General features: G+C 49.1%; 1 protein-coding gene across 3 annotated transcripts in view; it reads right to left on the reverse strand.

Annotated features, from left to right (window-relative positions):
* ncalda (neurocalcin delta a) overlaps window positions 1-23,215 on the reverse strand; it is a 173,828-nt gene that overhangs the window by 114,660 nt on the left and 35,953 nt on the right. For all 3 annotated transcript variants that reach the window (XM_064946999.1, XM_064946996.1, XM_064946998.1), the window contains exon 2: window positions 15,321-15,708. The gene's annotated coding sequence lies outside the window, so the exon portion shown is untranslated. The remainder of the gene's footprint in view (window positions 1-15,320; window positions 15,709-23,215) is intronic.

Consider the following 23,215-nt stretch of genomic DNA (forward strand, 5'->3'; position numbering starts at 1 on the left):
TCAGCTGTCATACTGTATATGGAGAGAAGGGGAGATGGAATCTGATGGCGTTTAGCCTTTGACCTGGGCTCTGCGCAGCATTTGAAGAGTCTTTCAGTGCTGCAGTGTGTGCGGGGGAGAGGCTGCAGTCTCAGGGCGAGGACTGACCGGGCTCCACAGGCCTCCTAGTGATGCTCAGCAGCTGTTGTATGGGATCGGTCACCAAGAGGCCGACATAGCATCCCAAACAGCACCATCTTCCCTATATAGTGCACTAGATAGCACCCTATACAGTCTATCCCAGCCAGGAACAACACCCTCCCAGCTACAGTCTATCCCAGCTACAGTCTATCCCAGCCAGAAACAAGACCCTTCCAGCTACAGTCTATCCCAGCCAGTAACAAGACCCTCCCAGCTAGTCTATCCCAGCTACAGTCTATCCCAGCCAGAAACAACACCCTCCCAGCTACAGTCTATCCCAGCTACAGTCTATCCCAGCCAGAAACAAGACCCTTCCAGCTACAGTCTATCCCAGCCAGTAACAAGACCCTCCCAGCTAGTCTATCCCAGCTACAGTCTATCCCAGCCAGAAACAACACCCTCCCAGCTACAGTCTATCCCAGCCAGGAACAAGACCCTCCCAGCTACAGTCTATCCCAGCCAGAAACAACACCCTCCCAGCTACAGTCTATCCCAGCCAGGAACAAGACCCTCCCAGCTAGTCTATCCCAGCTAGTCTATCCCAGCTACAGTCTATCCCAGCCAGGAACAACACCCTCCCAGCTACAGTCTATCCCAGCCAGGAACAAGACCCTCCCAGCTACAGTCTATCCCAGCCAGGAACAAGACCCTCCCAGCTACAGTCTATCCCAGCCAGGAACAACACCCTCCCAGCTACAGTCTATCCCAGCTACAGTCTATCCCAGCCAGAAACAAGACCCTCCCAGCTACAGTCTATCCCAGCCAGAAACAAGACCCTTCCAGCTACAGTCTATCCCAGCCAGGAACAAGACCCTCCCAGCTACAGTCTATCCCAGCCAGGAGCAAGACCCTCCCAGCTACAGTCTATCCCAGCTACAGTCTATCCCAGCCAGAAACAACACCCTCCCAGCTACAGTCTATCCCAGCCAGGAACAAGACCCTCCCAGCTACAGTCTATCCCAGCTACAGTCTATCCCAGCCAGGAACAAGACCCTCCCAGCTACAGTCTATCCCAACCAGGAACAAGACCCTCCCAGCTACAGTCTATCCCAGCCAGAAACAAGACCCTCCCAGCTACAGTCTATCCCAGCCAGGAACAAGACCCTCCCAGCTACAGTCTATCCCAGCCAGGAACAACACCCTCCCAGCTACAGTCTATCCCAGCCAGGAACAAGACCCTCCCAGCTACAGTCTATCCCAGCCAGAAACAAGACCCTCCCAGCTACAGTCTATCCCAACCAGGAGCAAGACTCTCCCAGCTACAGTCTATCCCAGCCAGGAGCAAGACCCTCCCAGCTACAGTCTATCCCAGCCAGGAGCAAGACCCTCCCAGCTACAGTCTATCCCAGCCAGGAACAAGACCCTCCCAGCTACAGTCTATCCCAGCCAGGAACAAGACCCTCCCAGCTACAGTCTATCCCAGCCAGAAACAAGACCCTCCCAGCTACAATCTATCCCAGCCAGGAGCAAGACCCTCCCAGCTACAGTCTATCCCAGCCAGAAACAAGACCCTCCCAGCTACAGTCTATCCCAACCAGGAGCAAGACCCTCCCAGCTACAGTCTATCCCAGCCAGAAACAAGACCCTCCCAGCTACAGTCTATCCCAACCAGGAGCAAGACCCTCCCAGCTACAGTCTATCCCAGCCAGGAGCAAGTCCCTCCCAGCTACAGTCTATCCCAGCCAGAAACAAGACACTACCAGCTACAGTCTATCCCAACCAGGAACAAGACCCTCCCAGCTAGTCTATCCCAGCCAAAAACAAGACCCTCCCAGCTACAGTCTATCCCAGCCAGAAACAAGACCCTCCCAGCTACAGTCTATCCCAGCCAAAAACAAGACCCTCCCAGCTACAGTCTATCCCAGCCAAAAACAAGACCCTCCCAGCTACAGTCTATCCCAGCTACAGTCTATCCCAGCCAGGAACAACAGGCTGTGGCGTCACGTGTGCTTGGCCGGGACCACAAGGGTCAGTGGGCTTAAAGCCTGGCCGGGACCATAAAATGGATCAAATCATTTATACCCCATAATGACAAAGCAAAAAGAGGTTTTTAGAGAAAAAAATTAAATATCACATTTACGTAAGTATTCAGACCCTTTACTCAGTACTTTGTTGAAGCACCGTTGGCAGCGATTACAGCCTTGAGTCTTCTTGGGTATGACGCTACAAGCTTGGCACACCTTTATTTGGGGAGTTTCTCGCATTCTTCTCTGCAGATCCTCTCAAGCTCTGTCGGGTTGGATGGGGAGCATCACTGCACAGCTATTTTCAGGTCTCTCCAGAGATGTTTAGATCGGGTTCAAGTCCGGGCTCTGGCTGGGCCACTCAAGGACATTCGGAGGCTTGTACCAATGCCACTCCTGTGTTGCCTTGTCTGTGTGCTTAGGGTCGTTGTCCTGAATCCACTCCTGTGTTGCCGTGGCTGTGTGCTTAGGGTCGTTGTCCTGAATCCACTCCTGTGTTGCCGTGTCTGTGTGCTTAGGGTCGTTGTCCTGAATCCACTCCTGTGTTGCCGTGGCTGTGTGCTTAGGTTCGTTGTCCTGAATCCACTCCTGTGTTGCCGTGGCTGTGTGCTTAGGGTCGTTGTCCTGAATCCACTCCTGTGTTGCCGTGGCTGTGTGCTTAGGGTCGTTGTCCTGTTGGAAGGTGAACCTTCGTCCCAGTCTGAGGTCCTGAGCGCTGTGGAGCAGGTTTTCATCAAGTAACTGTACTTTGCTCTGTTCATCTTTGCTCCGTTCATCTTTGCCTCGATCCTGACTAGTCTCCCAGTCCCTGCCACTGAAAAACATCCCACCAGCATGACAAAAAAAAAAATCTAAACAACATTCAAAACAACACTATGAGGAAACATGCAACCCATGAATAGTTTAACTACTGGATGACTATATTCAGGCATGAAGTAGGCTGTAATGTTACTTTTCCTAATGTATCACACACAAGCCATTTGGGGTTTACTACCTTTTTATTTGGGCGTTTTTATTGTTCAGAAATGTGGTGGGTCGTCTCTTTGTTTCTCAGGACTTTATGCTGCTGACTGTCCCAAACGTCCCAACTGAATTTGGTAAAGGGGCTTTTATGTCCTCTGCGCCATCGTCTTGGAACGCCTCACAAAATACTTTTAAAACAGGAATAACTTGTCCCCGATTGGTATTTTGAAATCACTGATGAAGGATTTTGAGGCTGATTCCCTGACCTGTCAATGTTTTTAATTTGCTGTTTTATACTCTTGTGATTTCAATGGTTTTTACTAGATTACTTGTAGTTGTCTGTCTGTAATTTTTTTGTAATGACTTGGTGCTGCCTATCTTGGCCCAGGACGCTCTTGAAAAAGAGATTTTAAATCTCAATGAGCCCTTCCTGGTTAAATAAAGGTTAAATAATAATTTAATACATAACCTGAGCAGCGTTTAAATTCTTCTTGTCCTTCCTTCTGATCTATCAACTCTTTTCCCCCATCGGTCCGTTATGTCATAACTCAGAGTCTGAGAAGGAACCTCTGAAAGCTCAGTGTGACTATTTCCACAGCAGGACGAGCCTATATGTTTATTATACAAACACAGTAACACAAGGAGGAGCTCACAGCCTCCGTGCCTGGATGGAACTCTGTCTGGCGGCTGTTGCTAAGCAGCGAGAGCTCCGTGGGCGAATAGAGAATGTCAGAGAGAAGTGAAAGCTCTAGAACGTTCTGGATGAATGTGCTGCTGGATTCTATAGAGCAGTGGTCACCAACTGGTCCATCGCCAAGACATTCCCTAGTGGATCGTCAAACTTTTCTGTAAAAAAAAATCAACAAAAATGTTAAAGCCTCGTATCTATTTCTATTTTATTCCTCTGGGGCTTCGTGCTCATTGTGGTTTTACAGACGTGTTTAATACGTCTTATGTACTCACTTTATTTGAATATTTATGAAATGTATATTGTTATATTTGGAAGCACTTGTGTGTTTTTTCCTTGGCCTCCAACCCCTTTCGATGAATGGAACGGATGTGGGCGGGGCTAGGTCTATATAAGGGTACTATTTTTTATTTATTTTTAGGCCCGTGAGGCCGATACGTAAAGCTTATTAAAGATCAGTGACACTATCAAGACCAGTGATGCGGTTTCCCTTTTCATTCCTCTGGGGCTGTTGGCGGTAGGTGCACCTGATTTAAACTGCCCTGCGCGCCGGGGAGGCAACCGGTTCCCATTTTGAATAATTTTACGTGTCTGAAGGTACAAACTCTGCCTTCCTGGCGGGCCCGCAGAACTAAATCAAGTGCTCTATTTGCCTCCCGCTGGCCAATCGGATGGCTCAGACTACCGTATCCACAGTAAATTGAATCTGTGAGATTTCAACATGTTAAAAACCATGACGAGAGAGAGACTGTCAACGAATACAGAGTTGCTGTTGTTATGCGTTCATGTTTCAGTTCTTACTCAGCTGTCAACACGCACCTTCGTCCTTCTTCCCCTCAGAGCTGTCAACACGTGCCTTCGTCCTCCTCCCACTCAGAGCTGTCAACACGTGCCTTCGTCCTTCTTCCCCTCAGAGCTGTCAACACGCACCTTCGTCCTCCTCCCACTCAGAGCTGTCAAAGTGCCTTCGTCCTCCTCCCACTCAGAGCTGTCAACGTGCCTTCGTCCTCCTCCCACTCAGAGCTGTCAACACGCACCTTCGTCCAGCTTCCCCTCAGAGCTGTCAACACGTGCCTTCGTCCTCCTCCCATTCAGAGCTGTCAACACGCGCCTTCGTCCTCCTTCCCCTCAGAGCTGTCAACACGCGCCTTCGTCCTTCTTCCCCTCAGAGCTGTCAACATGTGCCTTCGTCCTCCTCCCCCTCAGAGCTGTCAACACGTGCCTTCGTTCTTCTTCCACTCAGAGCTATCAACACGCAACTTCGTCCTTCTTCCACTCAGAGCTGTCAACACGTGCCTTCGTCCTCCTCCCACTCAGAGCTGTCAACACGTGCCTTCGTCCTTCTTCCACTCAGAGCTGTCAACACGCGCCTTCGTCCTCCTCCCACTCAGAGCTGTCAACACGTGCCTTCGTCCTCCTTCCACTCAGAGCTGACAACACGTGCCTTCGTCCTCCTCCCACTCAGAGCTGTCAACACGTGCCTTCGTCCTCCTCCCACTCAGAGCTGACAACACGTGCCTTCGTCCACCTTCCACTCAGAGCTGACAACACGCACCTTCGTCCTCCTTCCACTCAGAGCTGTCAACACGCACCTTCGTCCTCCTTCCACTCAGAGCTGTCAACACGCGCCTTCGTCCTCCTCCCACTCAGAGCTGTCAACACGTGCCTTCGTCCTCCTCCCACTCAGAGCTGTCAACACGTGCCTTCGTCCTCCTTCCACTCAGAGCTGTCAACGTGCCTTCGTCCTCCTCCCACTCAGAGCTGACAACACGTGGCTTCGTCCTCCTTCCACTCAGAGCTGTCAACGTGCCTTCGTCCTCCTTCCCCTCAGAGCTGTCAACATGCACCTTCGTCCTCCTCCCACTCAGAGCTGTCAACACACGCCTTCGTCCTCCTTCCCCTCAGAGCTGACAACACGTGGCTTCGTCCTCCTCCCACTCAGAGCTGTCAGCACGTGCCTTCGTCCTCCTTCCACTCAGCCAGCGTCATTGGAGGAACGGGAGAATGGAGGAATGTTGAGGGGATGACCCTGTCTGCTGCTCTCTCCCTCCACTGAGACTGGCCATAAGATGCACCATCAGTCCAGTAAAATTTAAAATAAAGTGAGACTGGCCATAAACTGTAATCCCCCCAGCTCCTTGTTACACCAATCACTAGAGCAGCTGTAATCCCCCCCAGCTCCTTGTTACACCAGTCACTAGAGCAGCTGTAATCCTCCCCAGCTCCTTGTTACACCAGTCACTAGAGCAGCTGTAATCCTCCCCCAGCTCCTTGTTACACCAGTCACTAGAGAGGCTGTAATCCTCCCCAGCTCCTTGTTACACCAGTCACTAGAGCAGCTGTAATCCCCCCCAGCTCCTTGTTACACCAGTCACTAGAGCAGCTGTAATCCTCCCCAGCTCCTTGTTACACCAGTCACTAGAGAGGCTGTAATCCTCCCCAGCTCCTTGTTACACCAGTCACTAGAGAGGCTGTAATCCTCCCCAGCTCCTTGTTACACCAGTCACTAGAGCAGCTGCAATCCTCCCCAGCTCCTTGTTACACCAGTCACTAGAGAGGCTGTAATCCTCCCCAGCTCCTTGTTACACCAGTCACTAGAGCAGCTGTAATCCTCCCCCAGCTCCTTGTTACACCAGTCACTAGAGCAGCTGTAATCCCCCCCAGCTCCTTGTTACACCAGTCACTAGAGAGGCTGTAATCCTCCCCAGCTCCTTGTTACACCAGTCACTAGAGCAGCTGTAATCCCCCCCAGCTCCTTGTTACACCAGTCACTAAAGCGGCTGTAATCCCCCCCAGCTCCTTGTTACACCAGTCACTAGAGCAGCTGTAATCCCCCCCCCAGCTCCTTGTTACACCAGTCACTAGAGCAGCTGTAATCCTCCCCAGCTCCTCGTTACACCAGTCACTAGAGCAGCTGTAATCCCCCCCAGCTCCTCGTTACACCAGTCACTAAAGCAGCTGTAATCCCCCCCCAGCTCCTTGTTACACCAGTCACTAGAGCAGCTGTAATCCCCCCCAGCTCCTCGTTACACCAGTCACTAGAGCAGCTGTAATCCTCCCCAGCTCCTCGTTACACCAGTCACTAGAGCAGCTGTAATCCCCCCCAGCTCCTTGTTACACCAGTCACTAGAGAGGCTGTAATCCTCCCCAGCTCCTTGTTACACCAGTCACTAGAGAGGCTGTAATCCTCCCCAGCTCCTTGTTACACCAGTCACTAGAGCAGCTGTAATCCCCCCCAGCTCCTTGTTACACCAGTCACTAGAGCAGCTGTAATCCTCCCCAGCTCCTTGTTACACCAGTCACTAGAGCAGCTGTAATCCCCCCCAGCTCCTTGTTACACCAGTCACTAGAGAGGCTGTAATCCTCCCCAGCTCCTTGTTACACCAGTCACTAGAGCAGCTGTAATCCCCCCAGCTCCTTGTTACACCAGTCACTAGAGAGGCTGTAATCCTCCCCAGCTCCTTGTTACACCAGTCACTAAAGCGGCTGTAATCCCCCCCAGCTCCTTGTTACACCAGTCACTAGAGCAGCTGTAATCCTCCCCAGCTCCTTGTTACACCAGTCACTAGAGCAGCTGTAATCCTCCCCAGCTCCTTGTTACACCAGTCACTAGAGCAGCTGTAATCCCCCCCAGCTCCTTGTTACACCAGTCACTAGAGAGGCTGTAATCCTCCCCAGCTCCTTGTTACACCAGTCACTAAAGCGGCTGTAATCCCCCCCAGCTCCTTGTTACACCAGTCACTAGAGCAGCTGTAATCCTCCCCAGCTCCTCGTTACACCAGTCACTAGAGCAGCTGTAATCCCCCCCAGCTCCTTGTTACACCAGTCACTAGAGCGGCTGTAATCCCCCCCAGCTCCTTGTTACACCAGTCACTAGAGCAGCTGTAATCCCCCCCAGCTCCTTGTTACACCAGTCACTAGAGCAGCTGTAATCCTCCCCAGCTCCTTGTTACACCAGTCATTAGAGCGGCTGTAATCCTCTCCAGCTCCTTGTTACACCAGTCACTAGAGCAGCTGTAATCCTCCCCAGCTCCTTGTTACACCAGTCACTAGAGCGGCTGTAATCCTCTCCAGCTCCTTGTTACACCAGTCACTAGAGCGGCTGTAATCCCCCCTCCTTGTTACACCAGTCACTAGAGAGGCTGTAATCCTCCCCAGCTCCTTGTTACACCAGTCACTAGAGCGGCTGTAATCCCCCCAGCTCCTTGTTACACCAGTCACTAGAGCGGCTGTAATCCTCCCCAGCTCCTTGTTACACCAGTCACTAGAGCGGCTGTAATCCCCCCAGCTCCTTGTTACACCAGTCACTAGAGAAGCTGTAATCCTCCCCAGGTCCTTGTTACACCAGTCACTAGAGCAGCTGTAATCCTCCCCAGCTCCTTTTTACACCAGTCACTAGAGAGGCTGTAATCCCCCCCAGCTCCTTGTTACACCAGTCACTAGAGAGGCTGTAATCCTCCCCAGCTCCTTGTTACACCAGTCACTAGAGAGGCTGTAATCCTCCCCAGCTCCTTGTTACACCAGTCACTAGAGCAGCTGTAATCCTCCCAGCTCCTTGTTACACCAGTCACTAGAGAGGCTGTAATCCTCCCCAGCTCCTTGTTACACCAGTCACTAGAGCAGCTGTAATCCTCCCAGCTCCTTGTTACACCAGTCACTAGAGAGGCTGTAATCCTCCCCAGCTCCTTGTTACACCAGTCACTAGAGCAGCTGTAATCCTCCCCAGCTCCTTGTTACACCAGTCACTAGAGCAGCTGTAATCCTCCCCAGCTCCTTGTTACACCAGTCACTAGAGAGGCTGTAATCCCCCCCAGCTCCTTGTTACACCAGTCACTAGAGCAGCTGTAATACTCCCCAGCTCCTTGTTACACCAGTCACTAGAGCAGCTGTAATCCCCCCCAGCTCCTTGTTACACCAGTCACTAGAGCAGCTGTAATCCTCCCCAGCTCCTTGTTACACCAGTCACTAGAGCAGCTGTAATCCTCCCCAGCTCCTTGTTACACCAGTCACTAGAGCGGCTGTAATCCCCTCCAGCTCCTTGTTACACCAGTCACTAGAGCAGCTGTAATCCCCCCCAGCTCCTTGTTACACCAGTCACTAGAGCAGCTGTAATCCTCCCCAGCTCCTTGTTACATCAGTCACTAGAGCAGCTGTAATCCCCCCCAGCTCCTTGTTACACCAGTCACTAGAGCGGCTGTAATCCCCCCCAGCTCCTTGTTACACCAGTCACTAGAGCAGCTGTAATCCCCCCCAGCTCCTTGTTACACCAGTCACTAGAGCAGCTGTAATCCCCCCCAGCTCCTTGTTACACCAGTCACTAGAGCGGCTGTAATCCCCCCAGCTCCTTGTTACACCAGTCACTAGAGCAGCTGTAATCCTCCCCAGCTCCTTGTTACACCAGTCACTAGAGCAGCTGTAATCCTCCCCAGCTCCTTGTTACACCAGTCACTAGAGAGGCTGTAATCCCCCCAGCTCCTTGTTACACCAGTCACTAGAGCAGCTGTAATCCCCCCAGCTCCTTGTTACACCAGTCACTAGAGCAGCTGTAATCCTCCCCAGCTCCTTGTTACACCAGTCACTAGAGCAGCAGTAATCCTCCCCAGCTCCTTGTTACATCAGTCACTAGAGCAGCTGTAATCCTCCCCAGCTCCTTGTAATCCTCCCCAGCTCCTTGTTACACCAGTCACTAGAGCAGCTGTAATCCTCCCCAGCTCCTTGTTACACCAGTCACTAGAGAGGCTGTAATCCTCCCCAGCTCCTTGTTACACCAGTCACTAGAGAGGCTGTAATCCTCCCCAGCTCCTTGTTACACCAGTCACTAGAGAGGCTGTAATCCCCCCCAGCTCCTTGTTACACCAGTCACTAGAGAGGCTGTAATCCTCCCCAGCTCCTTGTTACACCAGTCACTAGAGAGGCTGTAATCCTCCCCAGCTCCTTGTTACACCAGTCACTAGAGAGGCTGTAATCCTCCCCAGCTCCTTGTTACACCAGTCACTAGAGAGGCTGTAATCCTCCCCAGCTCCTTGTTACACCAGTCACTAGAGCAGCTGTAATCCCCCCCAGCTCCTTGTTACACCAGTCACTAGAGAGGCTGTAATCCTCCCAGCTCCTTGTTACACCAGTCACTAGAGAGGCTGTAATCCTCCCCAGCTCCTTGTTACACCAGTCACTAGAGAGGCTGTAATCCCCCCAGCTCCTTGTTACACCAGTCACTAGAGAGGCTGTAATCCCCCCAGCTCCTTGTTACACCAGTCACTAGAGCAGCTGTAATCCTCCCCAGCTCCTTGTTACACCAGTCACTAGAGCAGCTGTAATCCCCCCCAGCTCCTTGTTACACCAGTCACTAGAGCGGCTGTAATCCCCCCAGCTCCTTGTTACACCAGTCACTAGAGCAGCTGTAATCCTCCCCAGCTCCTTGTTACACCAGTCACTAGAGCAGCTGTAATCCTCCCCAGCTCCTTGTTACACCAGTCACTAGAGAGGCTGTAATCCCCCCAGCTCCTTGTTACACCAGTCACTAGAGCAGCTGTAATCCCCCCCAGCTCCTTGTTACACCAGTCACTAGAGCAGCTGTAATCCTCCCCAGCTCCTTGTTACACCAGTCACTAGAGCAGCTGTAATCCTCCCCAGCTCCTTGTTACACCAGTCACTAGAGCAGCTGTAATCCTCCCCAGCTCCTTGTTACACCAGTCACTAGAGCAGCTGTAATCCTCCCCAGCTCCTTGTTACACCAGTCACTAGAGCAGCTGTAATCCTCCCCAGCTCCTTGTTACACCAGTCACTAGAGAGGCTGTAATCCTCCCCAGCTCCTTGTTACACCAGTCACTAGAGAGGCTGTAATCCTCCCCAGCTCCTTGTTACACCAGTCACTAGAGAGGCTGTAATCCCCCCAGCTCCTTGTTACACCAGTCACTAGAGAGGCTGTAATCCTCCCCAGCTCCTTGTTACACCAGTCACTAGAGAGGCTGTAATCCTCCCCAGCTCCTTGTTACACCAGTCACTAGAGAGGCTGTAATCCTCCCCAGCTCCTTGTTACACCAGTCACTAGAGAGGCTGTAATCCTCCCCAGCTCCTTGTTACACCAGTCACTAGAGCAGCTGTAATCCCCCCCAGCTCCTTGTTACACCAGTCACTAGAGAGGCTGTAATCCTCCCAGCTCCTTGTTACACCAGTCACTAGAGAGGCTGTAATCCTCCCCAGCTCCTTGTTACACCAGTCACTAGAGAGGCTGTAATCCTCCCCAGCTCCTTGTTACACCAGTCACTAGAGCAGCTGTAATCCCCCCAGCTCCTTGTTACACCAGTCATTAGAGCAACTGTAATCCTCCCCAGCTCCTTGTTACACCAGTCACTAGAGCAGCTGTAATCCTCCCCAGCTCCTTGTTACACCAGTCACTAGAGAGGCTGTAATCCCCCCCAGCTCCTTGTTACACCAGTCACTAGAGAGGCTGTAATCCCCCCCAGCTCCTTGTTACACCAGTCACTAGAGAGGCTGTAATCCCCCCCAGCCCCAGTGTCCCGGTCTCTCACACCGTTCAGCTTAGAGGCCCAGTGTCCCGGTCTCTCACACCGTTCAGCTTAGAGGCCCAGTGTCCCGGTCTCTCACACCGTTCAGCTTAGAGGCCCAGTGTCCCGGTCTCTCACACCGTTCAGCTTAGAGGCCCAGTGTCCCGGTCTCTCACACCGTTCAGCTAAGAGGCCCAGTGACCCCACTGCCACACACAGAGCCGGGAGACTAGATCAGGACAACAGGCTGATGGGGAACCTAAATGATGGAGTCTACAGTCTGCTGGTTATAGATCAGGCTGATGGGGAACCTAAATGATGGAGTCTACAGTCTGCTGGTTATAGATCAGGACAACAGGCTGACGGGGAACCTAAATGATGGAGTCTACAGTCTGCTGGTTATAGATCAGGACAACAGGCTGATGGGAAACCTAAATGATGGAGTCTACAGTCTGCTGGTTAGAGATCAGGCTGATGGGGAACCTAAATGATGGAGTCTACAGTCTGCTGGTTATAGATCAGGACAACAGGCTGACGGGGAACCTAAATGATGGAGTCTACAGTCTGCTGGTTATAGATCAGAACAACAGGCTGATGGGGAACCTAAATGATGGAGTCTACAGTCTGCTGGTTATAGATCAGGACAACAGGCTGATGGGGAACCTAAATGATGGAGTCTACAGTCTGCTGGTTATAGATCAGGCTGATGGGGAACCTAAATGATGGAGTCTACAGTCTGCTGGTTATAGATCAGGCTGATGGGGAACCTAAATGATGGAGTCTACAGTCTGCTGGTTATAGATCAGGACAACAGGCTGATGGGGAACCTAAATGATGGAGTCTACAGTCTGCTGGTTATAGATCAGGACAACAGGCTGATGGGGAACCTAAATGATGGAGTCTACAGTCTGCTGGTTATAGATCAGGACAACAGGCTGACGGGGAACCTAAATGATGGAGTCTACAGTCTGCTGGTTATAGATCAGGACAACAGGCTGACGGGGAACCTAAATGATGGAGTCTACAGTCTGCTGGTTATAGATCAGGACAACAGGCTGACGGGGAACCTAAATGATGGAGTCTACAGTCTGCTGGTTATAGATCAGGACAACAGGCTGACGGGGAACCTAAATGATGGAGTCTACAGTCTGCTGGTTATAGATCAGAACAACAGGCTGATGGGGAACCTAAATGATGGAGTCTACAGTCTGCTGGTTATAGATCAGGCTGACGGGGAACCTAAATGATGGAGTCTACAGTCTGCTGGTTATAGATCAGGCTGATGGGGAACCTAAATGATGGAGTCTACAGTCTGCTGGTTATAGATCAGAACAACAGGCTGATGGGGAACCTAAATGATGGAGTCTACAGTCTGCTGGTTATAGATCAGGACAACAGGCTGATGGGGAACCTAAATGATGGAGTCTACAGACTGCTGGTTATAGATCAGGCTGATGGGGAACCTAAATGATGGAGTCTACAGTCTGCTGGTTATAGATCAGGACAACAGGCTGATGGGGAACCTAAATGATGGAGTCTACAGTCTGCTGGTTATAGATCAGGACAACAGGCTGATGGGGAACCTAAATGATGGAGTCTACAAACTGCTGGTTATAGATCAGGCTGATGGGGAACCTAAATGATGGAGTCTACAGTCTGCTGGTTATAGATCAGGACAACAGGCTGATGGGGAACCTAAATGATGGAGTCTACAGACTGCTGGTTATAGATCAGGACAACAGGCTGACGGGGAACCTAAATGATGGAGTCTACAGACTGCTGGTTATAGATCAGGACAACAGGCTGATGGGGAACCTAAATGATGGAGTCTACAGTCTGCTGGTTATAGATCAGGACAACAGGCTGATGGGGAACCTAAATGATGGAGTCTACAGTCTGCTGGTTATAGATCAGAACAACAGGCTGACGGGGAACCTAAATGATGGAGTCTACAGACTGCTGGTTATAGATCAGGACAACAGGCTGATGGGGAACCTAAATGATGGAGTCTACAGTCTGCTGGTTATAGATCAGGACAACAGGCTGATGGGGAACCTAAATGATGGAGTCTACAGACTGCTGGTTATAGATCAGGCTGATGGGGAACCTAAATGATGGAGTCTACAGTCTGCTGGTTATAGATCAGGACAACAGGCTGATGGGGAACCTAAATGATGGAGTCTACAGTCTGCTGGTTATAGATCAGGCTGATGGGGAACCTAAATGATGGAGTCTACAGTCTGCTGGTTATAGATCAGAACAACAGGCTGATGGGGAACCTAAATGATGGAGTCTACAGTCTGCTGGTTATAGATCAGGACAACAGGCTGATGGGAACCTAAATGATGGAGTCTACAGTCTGCTGGTTATAGATCAGGACAACAGGCTGATGGGGAACCTAAATGATGGAGTCTACAGACTGCTGGTTATAGATCAGGCTGATGGGGAACCTAAATGATGGAGTCTACAGTCTGCTGGTTATAGATCAGGCTGATGGGGAACCTAAATGATGGAGTCTACAGTCTGCTGGTTATAGATCAGGCTGATGGGGAACCTAAATGATGGAGTCTACAGTCTGCTGGTTATAGATCAGGCTGACGGGGAACCTAAATGATGGAGTCTACAGTCTGCTGGTTATAGATCAGGCTGATGGGGAACCTAAATGATGGAGTCTACAGTCTGCTGGTTATAGATCAGGACAACAGGCTGATGGGGAACCTAAATGATGGAGTCTACAGACTGCTGGTTATAGATCAGGCTGATGGGGAACCTAAATGATGGAGTCTACAGTCTGCTGGTTATAGATCAGGCTGATGGGGAACCTAAATGATGGAGTCTACAGACTGCTGGTTATAGATCAGAACAACAGGCTGATGGGGAACCTAAATGATGGAGTCTACAGTCTGCTGGTTATAGATCAGGACAACAGGCTGATGGGGAACCTAAATGATGGAGTCTACAGTCTGCTGGTTATAGATCAGGACAACAGGCTGATGGGGAACCTAAATGATGGAGTCTACAGACTGCTGGTTATAGATCAGGCTGATGGGGAACCTAAATGATGGAGTCTACAGTCTGCTGGTTATAGATCAGAACAACAGGCTGATGGGAAACCTAAATGATGGAGTCTACAGTCTGCTGGTTATAGATCAGGACAACAGGCTGACGGGGAACCTAAATGATGGAGTCTACAGTCTACTGGTTATAGATCAGGACAACAGGCTGATGGGGAACCTAAATGATGGAGTCTACAGTCTGCTGGTTATAGATCAGGCTGACGGGGAACCTAAATGATGGAGTCTACAGTCTGCTGGTTATAGATCAGAACAACAGGCTGATGGGGAACCTAAATGATGGAGTCTACAGTCTGCTGGTTATAGATCAGGACAACAAGCTGATGGGAAACCTAAATGATGGAGTCTACAGACTGCTGGTTATAGATCAGGACAACAGGCTGATGGGGAACCTAAATGATGGAGTCTACAGTCTGCTGGTTATAGATCAGGCTGATGGGGAACCTAAATGATGGAGTCTACAGTCTGCTGGTTATAGATCAGGCTGATGGGGAACCTAAATGATGGAGTCTACAGTCTGCTGGTTATAGATCAGGCTGATGGGGAACCTAAATGATGGAGTCTACAGTCTGCTGGTTATAGATCAGGCTGATGGGGAACCTAAATGATGGAGTCTACAGTCTGCTGGTTATAGATCAGGCTGACGGGGAACCTAAATGATGAAGTCTACAGTCTGCTGGTTATAGATCAGGACAACAGGCTGACGGGGAACCTAAATGATGGAGTCTACAGTCTGCTGGTTATAGATCAGGACAACAGGCTGACGGGGAACCTAAATGACAGATGTGCGGTTTGAAGAACACAGTGGAATAGAAATGTCCGGCCTCTGCAGCAGAACAACAAACAGTATCAGAATATATTTCTAAAAGCGAAGTAGTAGAGTCTCGGAGGAGAGACGGGCCAAACCCACAGCTTGGTGGTTAACAGATCTGGGTCTTCTCCTTACCTGGTGGAACTCTGGGATACCGTCAGGACTGCAGGGGAGATGGGTCTTCTCTCTGGGACTGCAGGGGAGATGGGTCTTCTCTCTGGGACTGCAGGGGAGATGGGTCTTCTCTCTGGGACTGCAGGGGAGATGGGTCTTCTCTCTGGGACTGCAGGGGAGATGGGTCTTCTCTCTGGGACTGCAGGGGAGATGGGTCTTCTCTCTGGGACTGCAGGGGAGATGGGTCTTCTCTCTGGGACTGCAGGGGAGATGGGTCTTCTCTCTGGGACTGCAGGGGAGATGGGTCTTCTCTCTGGGACTGCAGGGGAGATGGGTCTTCTCTCTGGGACTGCAGGGGAGATGGGTCTTCTCTCTGGGACTGCAGGGGAGATGGGTCTTCTCTCTGGGACTGCAGGGGAGATGATAATGATAAGTTACCAATGACCGTCGTCGGGCAGACTGATAAGTTACCAACAACCCTGTCAGGCGGACTGATAATGATAAGTTACCAACAACCCTGTCAGGCAGACTGATAAGTTACCAATAACACTGGCAGGCAGACTGATAATGATAAGTGACCAATAACCCCGTCAGGCAGACTGATTATGATAAATTCCCAATAAGCCTGTCAGGCAGACTGATAAGTTACCAATAACCCTCATCAGGCAGACTGATAAGTTACCAATAACACTGGCAGGCAGACTGATAATGATAAGTGACCAATAACCCCGTCAGGCAGACTGATAATGATAAGTGACCAAAAACCCCGTCAGACAGACTGATATTGATAAGTGACCAATAACCCTGTCAGGCAGACTGATAAGTTAACAATAACCCTGTCAGACAGACTGATAATGATAAATTCCCAATAAGCCTGTCAGGCAGACTGATAAGTTACCAATAACACTGGCAGGCAGACTGATAATGATAAGTGACCAATAACCCTGTCAGGCAGACTGATAAGTTACCAACAACCCCGTCAGGCAGACTGATAAGTGACCAATAACCCCGTAAGGCAGACTGATAATGATAAGTGACCAATAACCCCGTCAGGCAGACTGATAATGATAAGTGACCAATAACCCCGTCAGGCAGACTGATAATGATAAGTGACCAATAACCCCGTCAGGCAGACTGATAATGATAAGTGACCAATAACCCTGTCAGGCAGACTGATAATGATAAGTGACCAATAACCCCGTCAGGCAGACTGATCATGATAAGTGACCAATAACCCTGTCAGGCAAACTGATAAGTGACCAACAACCCCGTCAGGCAGACTGATAAGTGACCAATAACCCCGTCAGGCAGACTGATAATGATAAGTGACCAATAACCCCGTCAGGCAGACTGATAATGACTAGTGACCAATAACCCCATCAGGCAGACTGATAATGATAAGTGACCAACAACCCCGTCAGGCAGACTGATAATGATAAGTGACCAATAACCCTATCAGGCAGACTGATAATGATAAGTGACCAATAACCCCGTCAGGCAGACTGATAATGATAAGTGACCAATAACCCCGTCAGGCAGACTGATCATGATAAGTGACCAATAACCCTGTCAGGCAGACTGATAAGTTACCTATAACCCCGTCAGGCAGACTGATAAGTGACCAATAACCCTGTCAGGCAGACTGATAATGATAAGTGACCAATAACCCCGTCAGGCAGACTGATAATGATAAGTGACCAACAACCCCGTCAGGCAGACTGATAATGATAAGTGACCAATAACCCTGTCAGGCAGACTGATAATGATAAGTGACCAATAACCCCATCAGGCAGACTGATAAGTGACCAATAAACCCGTCAGGCAGACTGATAAGTGACCAATAACCCCGTCAAGCTGACTGATAAGTGACCAATAACCCCGTCAGGCAGACTGATAATGATAAGTGACCAATAACCCCGTCAGGCAGACTGATAAGTGACCAATAACCCTGTCAGGCAGACTGATAAGTTACCTATAACCCCGTCAGGCAGACTGATAAGTGACCAATAACCCCGTCAGGCAGACTGATAATGATAAGTGACCAACAACCCCGTCAGGCAGACTGATAATGATAAGTGACCAATAACCCCGTCAGGCAGACTGATAATGATAAATTCCCAATAAGCCTGTCAGGCAGACTGATAATGATAAGTGACCAATAACCCTGTCAGGCAGACTGATAATGATAAGTGACCAAAAACCCCGTCAGACAGACTGATATTGATAAGTGACCAATAACCCTGTCAGGCAGACTGATAAGTTAACAATAACCCTGTCAGACAGACTGATAATGATAAATTCCCAATAAGCCTGTCAGGCAGACTGATAAGTTACCAATAACACTGGCAGGCAGACTGATAATGATAAGTGACCAATAACCCTGTCAGGCAGACTGATAAGTTACCAACAACCCCGTCAGGCAGACTGATAAGTGACCAATAACCCCGTCAGGCAGACTGATAATGATAAGTGACCAATAACCCCGTCAGGCAGACTGATAATGATAAGTGACCAATAACCCCGTCAGGCAGACTGATAATGATAAGTGACCAATAACCCTGTCAGGCAGACTGATAATGATAAGTGACCAATAACCCCGTCAGGCAGACTGATCATGATAAGTGACCAATAACCCTGTCAGGCAAACTGATAAGTTACCAACAACCCCGTCAGGCAGACTGATAAGTGACCAATAACCCCGTCAGGCAGACTGATAATGATAAGTGACCAATAACCCCGTCAGGCAGACTGATAATGACAAGTGACCAATAACCCCATCAGGCAGACTGATAATGATAAGTGACCAACAACCCCGTCAGGCAGACTGATAATGATAAGTGACCAATAACCCTGTCAGGCAGACTGATAATGATAAGTGACCAATAACCCCGTCAGGCAGACTGATAATGATAAGTGACCAATAACCCCGTCAGGCAGACTGATAATGATAAGTGACCAATAACCCTGTCAGGCAGACTGATAAGTTACCTATAACCCCGTCAGGCAGACTGATAAGTGACCAATAACCCTGTCAGGCAGACTGATAATGATAAGTGACCAATAACCCCGTCAGGCAGACTGATAATGATAAGTGACCAACAACCCCGTCAGGCAGACTGATAATGATAAGTGACCAATAACCATGTCAGGCAGACTGATAATGATAAGTGACCAATAACTCCATCAGGCAGACTGATAAGTGACCAATAACCCCGTCAGGCAGACTGATAATGATAAGTGACCAATAACCCCGTCAGGCAGACTGATAATGATAAGTGACCAATAACCCCGTCAGGCAGACTGATAAGTGACCAATAACCCCGTCAGGCAGACTGATAATGATAAGTGACCAATAACCCCGTCAGGCAGACTGATAATGATAAGTGACCAATAACCCTGTCAGGCAGACTGATAAGTTACCTATAACCCCGTCAGGCAGACTGATAATGATAAGTGACCAATAACCCCGTCAGGCAGACTGATAATGATAAGTGACCAATAACCCCGTCAGGCAGACTGATAATGATAAGTGACCAATAACCCCGTCAGGCAGACTGATAATGATAAGTGACCAACAACCCCGTCAGGCAGACTGATAATGATACGTGACCAATAACCCTGTCAGGCAGACTGATAATAATAAGTGACCAATAACCCCGTCAGGCAGACTGATAAGTGACCAATAAACCCGTCAGGCAGACTGATAAGTGACCAATAACCCCGTCAAGCAGACTGATAAGTGACCAATAACCCCGTCAGGCAGACTGATAATGATAAGGGACCAATAACCCCGTCAGGCAGACTGATAAGTGACCAATAACCCTGTCAGGCAGACTGATAATGATAAGTGACCAATAACCCCGTCAGGCAGACTGATAAGTGACCAATAACCCTGTCAGGCAGACTGATAATGATAAGTGACCAATAACCCCGTCAGGCAGACTGATAATGATAAGTGACCAATAACCCCGTCAGGCAGACTGATAAGTGACCAATAACCCCGTCAGGCAGACTGATAATGATGTGACCAATAACCCCGTCAGGCAGACTGATAATGATAAGTGACCAACAACCCCGTCAGGCAGACTGATAATGATAAGTGACCAATAACCCTGTCAGGCAGACTGATAATGATAAGTGACCAATAACCCCGTCAGGCAGACTGATAAGTGACCAATAACCCCGTCAGGCAGACTGATAAGTGACCAATAACCCCGTCAAGCAGACAGATAAGTGACCAATAACCCCGTCAGGCAGACTGATAATGATAAGTGACCAATAACCCCGTCAGGCAGACTGATAAGTGACCAAAAACCCCGTCAGGCAGACTGATAATGATAAGTGACCAATAACCCCGTCAGGCAGACTGATAATGATAAGTGACCAATAACCCTGTCAGGCAGACTGATAATGATAAGTGACCAATAACCCCGTCAGGCACACTGATAATGATAAGTGACCAATAACCCCGTCAGGCAGACTGATAAGTGACCAATAACCCCGTCAGGCAGACTGATAATGATAAGTGACCAATAACCCCGTCAGGCAGACTGATAGGTGACCAATAACCTCGTCAGGCAGAATGATAATGATACGTGACCAATAACCCCGTCAGGCAGACTGATAATGATAAGTGAAAAATAACCCTGTCAGGCAGACTGATAATGATAACTGACCAATAACCCCGTCAGGCAGACTGATAATGATAAGTGACCAATAACCCCGTCAGGCAGACTGATAATGATAAGTGACCAATAACCCCGTCAGGCAGACTGATAATGATAAGTGACCAATAACCCTGTCAGGCAGACTGATAATGATAAGTGACCAACAACCCAGTCAGGCAGACTGATAATGATAAGTGACCAATAACCCCGTCAGGCAGACTGATAATGATAAGTTACCAATAACCCCGTCAGGCAGACTGATATGATAAGTGACCAATAACCCCGTCAGGCAGACTGATAATGATAAGTGACCAATAACCCCGTCAGGCAGACTGATAATGATAAGTGACCAATAACCCCGTCAGGCAGACTGATAAGTGACCAATAACCCCGTCAGGCAGACTGATAATGATAACTGACCAATAACCCAGTCAGGCGGACTGATATTGATAAGTGACCAATAACCCCGTCAGGCAGACTGATAATGATAAGTGACCAACAACCCAGTCAGGCAGACTGATAATGATAAGTGACCAATAACCCCGTCAGGCAGACTGATAATGATAAGTGACCAATAACCCTTTCAGGCAGACTGATAAGTTACCTATAACCCCGTCAGGCAGACTGATAAGTGACCAATAACCCTGTCAGGCAGACTGATAATGATAAGTGACCAATAACCCCGTCAGGCAGACTGATAATGATAAGTGACCAACAACCCCGTCAGGCAGACTGATAATGATAAGTGACCAATAACCCTGTCAGGCAGACTGATAATGATAAGTGACCAATAACCCCGTCAGGCAGACTGATAAGTGACCAATAACCCCGTCAGGCAGACTGATAAGTGACCAATAACCCCGTCAGGCAGACTGATAAGTGACCAATAACCCCGTCAGGCGGACTGATAATGATAAGTGACCAATAACCCCGTCAGGCAGACTGATAATGATAAGTGACCAATAACCCTGTCAGGCAGACTGATAATGATAAGTGACCAACAACCCAGTCAGGCAGACTGATAATGATAAGTGACCAATAACCCCGTCAGGCAGACTGATAATGATAAGTTACCAATAACCCCGTCAGGCAGACTGATATGATAAGTGACCAATAACCCCGTCAGGCAGACTGATAATGATAAGTGACCAATAACCCCGTCAGGCAGACTGATAATGATAAGTGACCAATAACCCCGTCAGGCAGACTGATAAGTGACCAATAACCCCGTCAGGCAGACTGATAATGATAACTGACCAATAACCCAGTCAGGCGGACTGATATTGATAAGTGACCAATAACCCCGTCAGGCAGACTGATAATGATAAGTGACCAACAACCCAGTCAGGCAGACTGATAATGATAAGTGACCAATAACCCCGTCAGGCAGACTGATAATGATAAGTGACCAATAACCCTTTCAGGCAGACTGATAAGTTACCTATAACCCCGTCAGGCAGACTGATAAGTGACCAATAACCCTGTCAGGCAGACTGATAATGATAAGTGACCAATAACCCCGTCAGGCAGACTGATAATGATAAGTGACCAACAACCCCGTCAGGCAGACTGATAATGATAAGTGACCAATAACCCTGTCAGGCAGACTGATAATGATAAGTGACCAATAACCCCGTCAGGCAGACTGATAAGTGACCAATAACCCCGTCAGGCAGACTGATAAGTGACCAATAACCCCGTCAGGCAGACTGATAAGTGACCAATAACCCCGTCAGGCAGACTGATAATGATAAGTGACCAATAACCCCGTCAGGCAGACTGATAAGTGACCAAAAACCCCGTCAGGCAGACTGATAATGATAAGTGACCAATAACCCCGTCAGGCAGACTGATAATGATAAGTGACCAATAACCCTGTCAGGCAGACTGATAATGATAAGTGACCAATAACCCCGTCAGGCACACTGATAATGATAAGTGACCAATAACCCCGTCAGGCAAATAACCCCGTCAGGCAGACTGATAAGTGACCAATAACCCCGTCAGGCAGACTGATAATGATAAGTGACCAATAACCCCGTCAGGCAGACTGATAAGTGACCAATAACCCCGTCAGGCAGAATGATAATGATACGTGACCAATAACCCCGTCAGGCAGACTGATAATGATAAGTGAAAAATAACCCTGTCAGGCAGACTGATAATGATAACTGACCAATAACCCCGTCAGGCAGACTGATAATGATAAGTGACCAATAACCCCGTCAGGCAGACTGATAATGATAAGTGACCAATAACCCCGTCAGGCAGACTGATAATGATAAGTGACCAATAACCCTGTCAGGCAGACTGATAATGATAACTGACCAATAACCCCGTCAGGCAGACTGATAATGATAAGTGACCAATAACCCCGTCAGGCAGACTGATAATGATAAGTGACCAATAACCCCGTCAGGCAGACTGATAAGTGACCAATAACCCCGTCAGGCAGACTGATAATGATAAGTGACCAATAACCCCGTCAGGCAGACTGATAATGATAAGTGACCAATAACCCAGTCAGGCAGACTGATATTGATAAGTGACCAATAACCCCGTCAGGCAGACTGATAATGATAAGTGACCAATAACCCCGTCAGGCAGACTGATAATGATAAGTGACCAACAACCCAGTCAGGCAGACTGATAATGATAAGTGACCAATAACCCCGTCAGGCAGACTGATAATGATAAGTTACCAATAACCCCGTCAGGCAGACTGATAAGTGACCAACAACCCCGTCAGGCAGACTGATATGATAAGTGACCAATAACCCCGTCAGGCAGACTGATATGATAAGTGACCAATAACCCCGTCAGGCAGACTGATAAGTGACCAACAACCCCGTCAGGCAGACTGATATGATAAGTGACCAATAACCCCGTCAGGCAGACTGATAAGTGACCAATAACCCCGTCAGGCAGACTGATAAGTGACCAATAACCCCGTCAAGCAGACAGATAAGTGACCAATAACCCCGTCAGGCAGACTGATAATGATAAGTGACCAATAACCCCGTCAGGCAGACTGATAAGTGACCAAAAACCCCGTCAGGCAGACTGATAATGATAAGTGACCAACAACCCCGTCAGGCAGACTGATAATGATACGTGACCAATAACCCTGTCAGGCAGACTGATAATAATAAGTGACCAATAACCCCGTCAGGCAGACTGATAAGTGACCAATAAACCCGTCAGGCAGACTGATAAGTGACCAATAACCCCGTCAAGCAGACTGATAAG

This window comes from Oncorhynchus masou, chromosome 29 (assembly GCF_036934945.1).
Source record: "Oncorhynchus masou masou isolate Uvic2021 chromosome 29, UVic_Omas_1.1, whole genome shotgun sequence".
Lineage (NCBI taxonomy): Eukaryota > Metazoa > Chordata > Actinopteri > Salmoniformes > Salmonidae > Oncorhynchus > Oncorhynchus masou.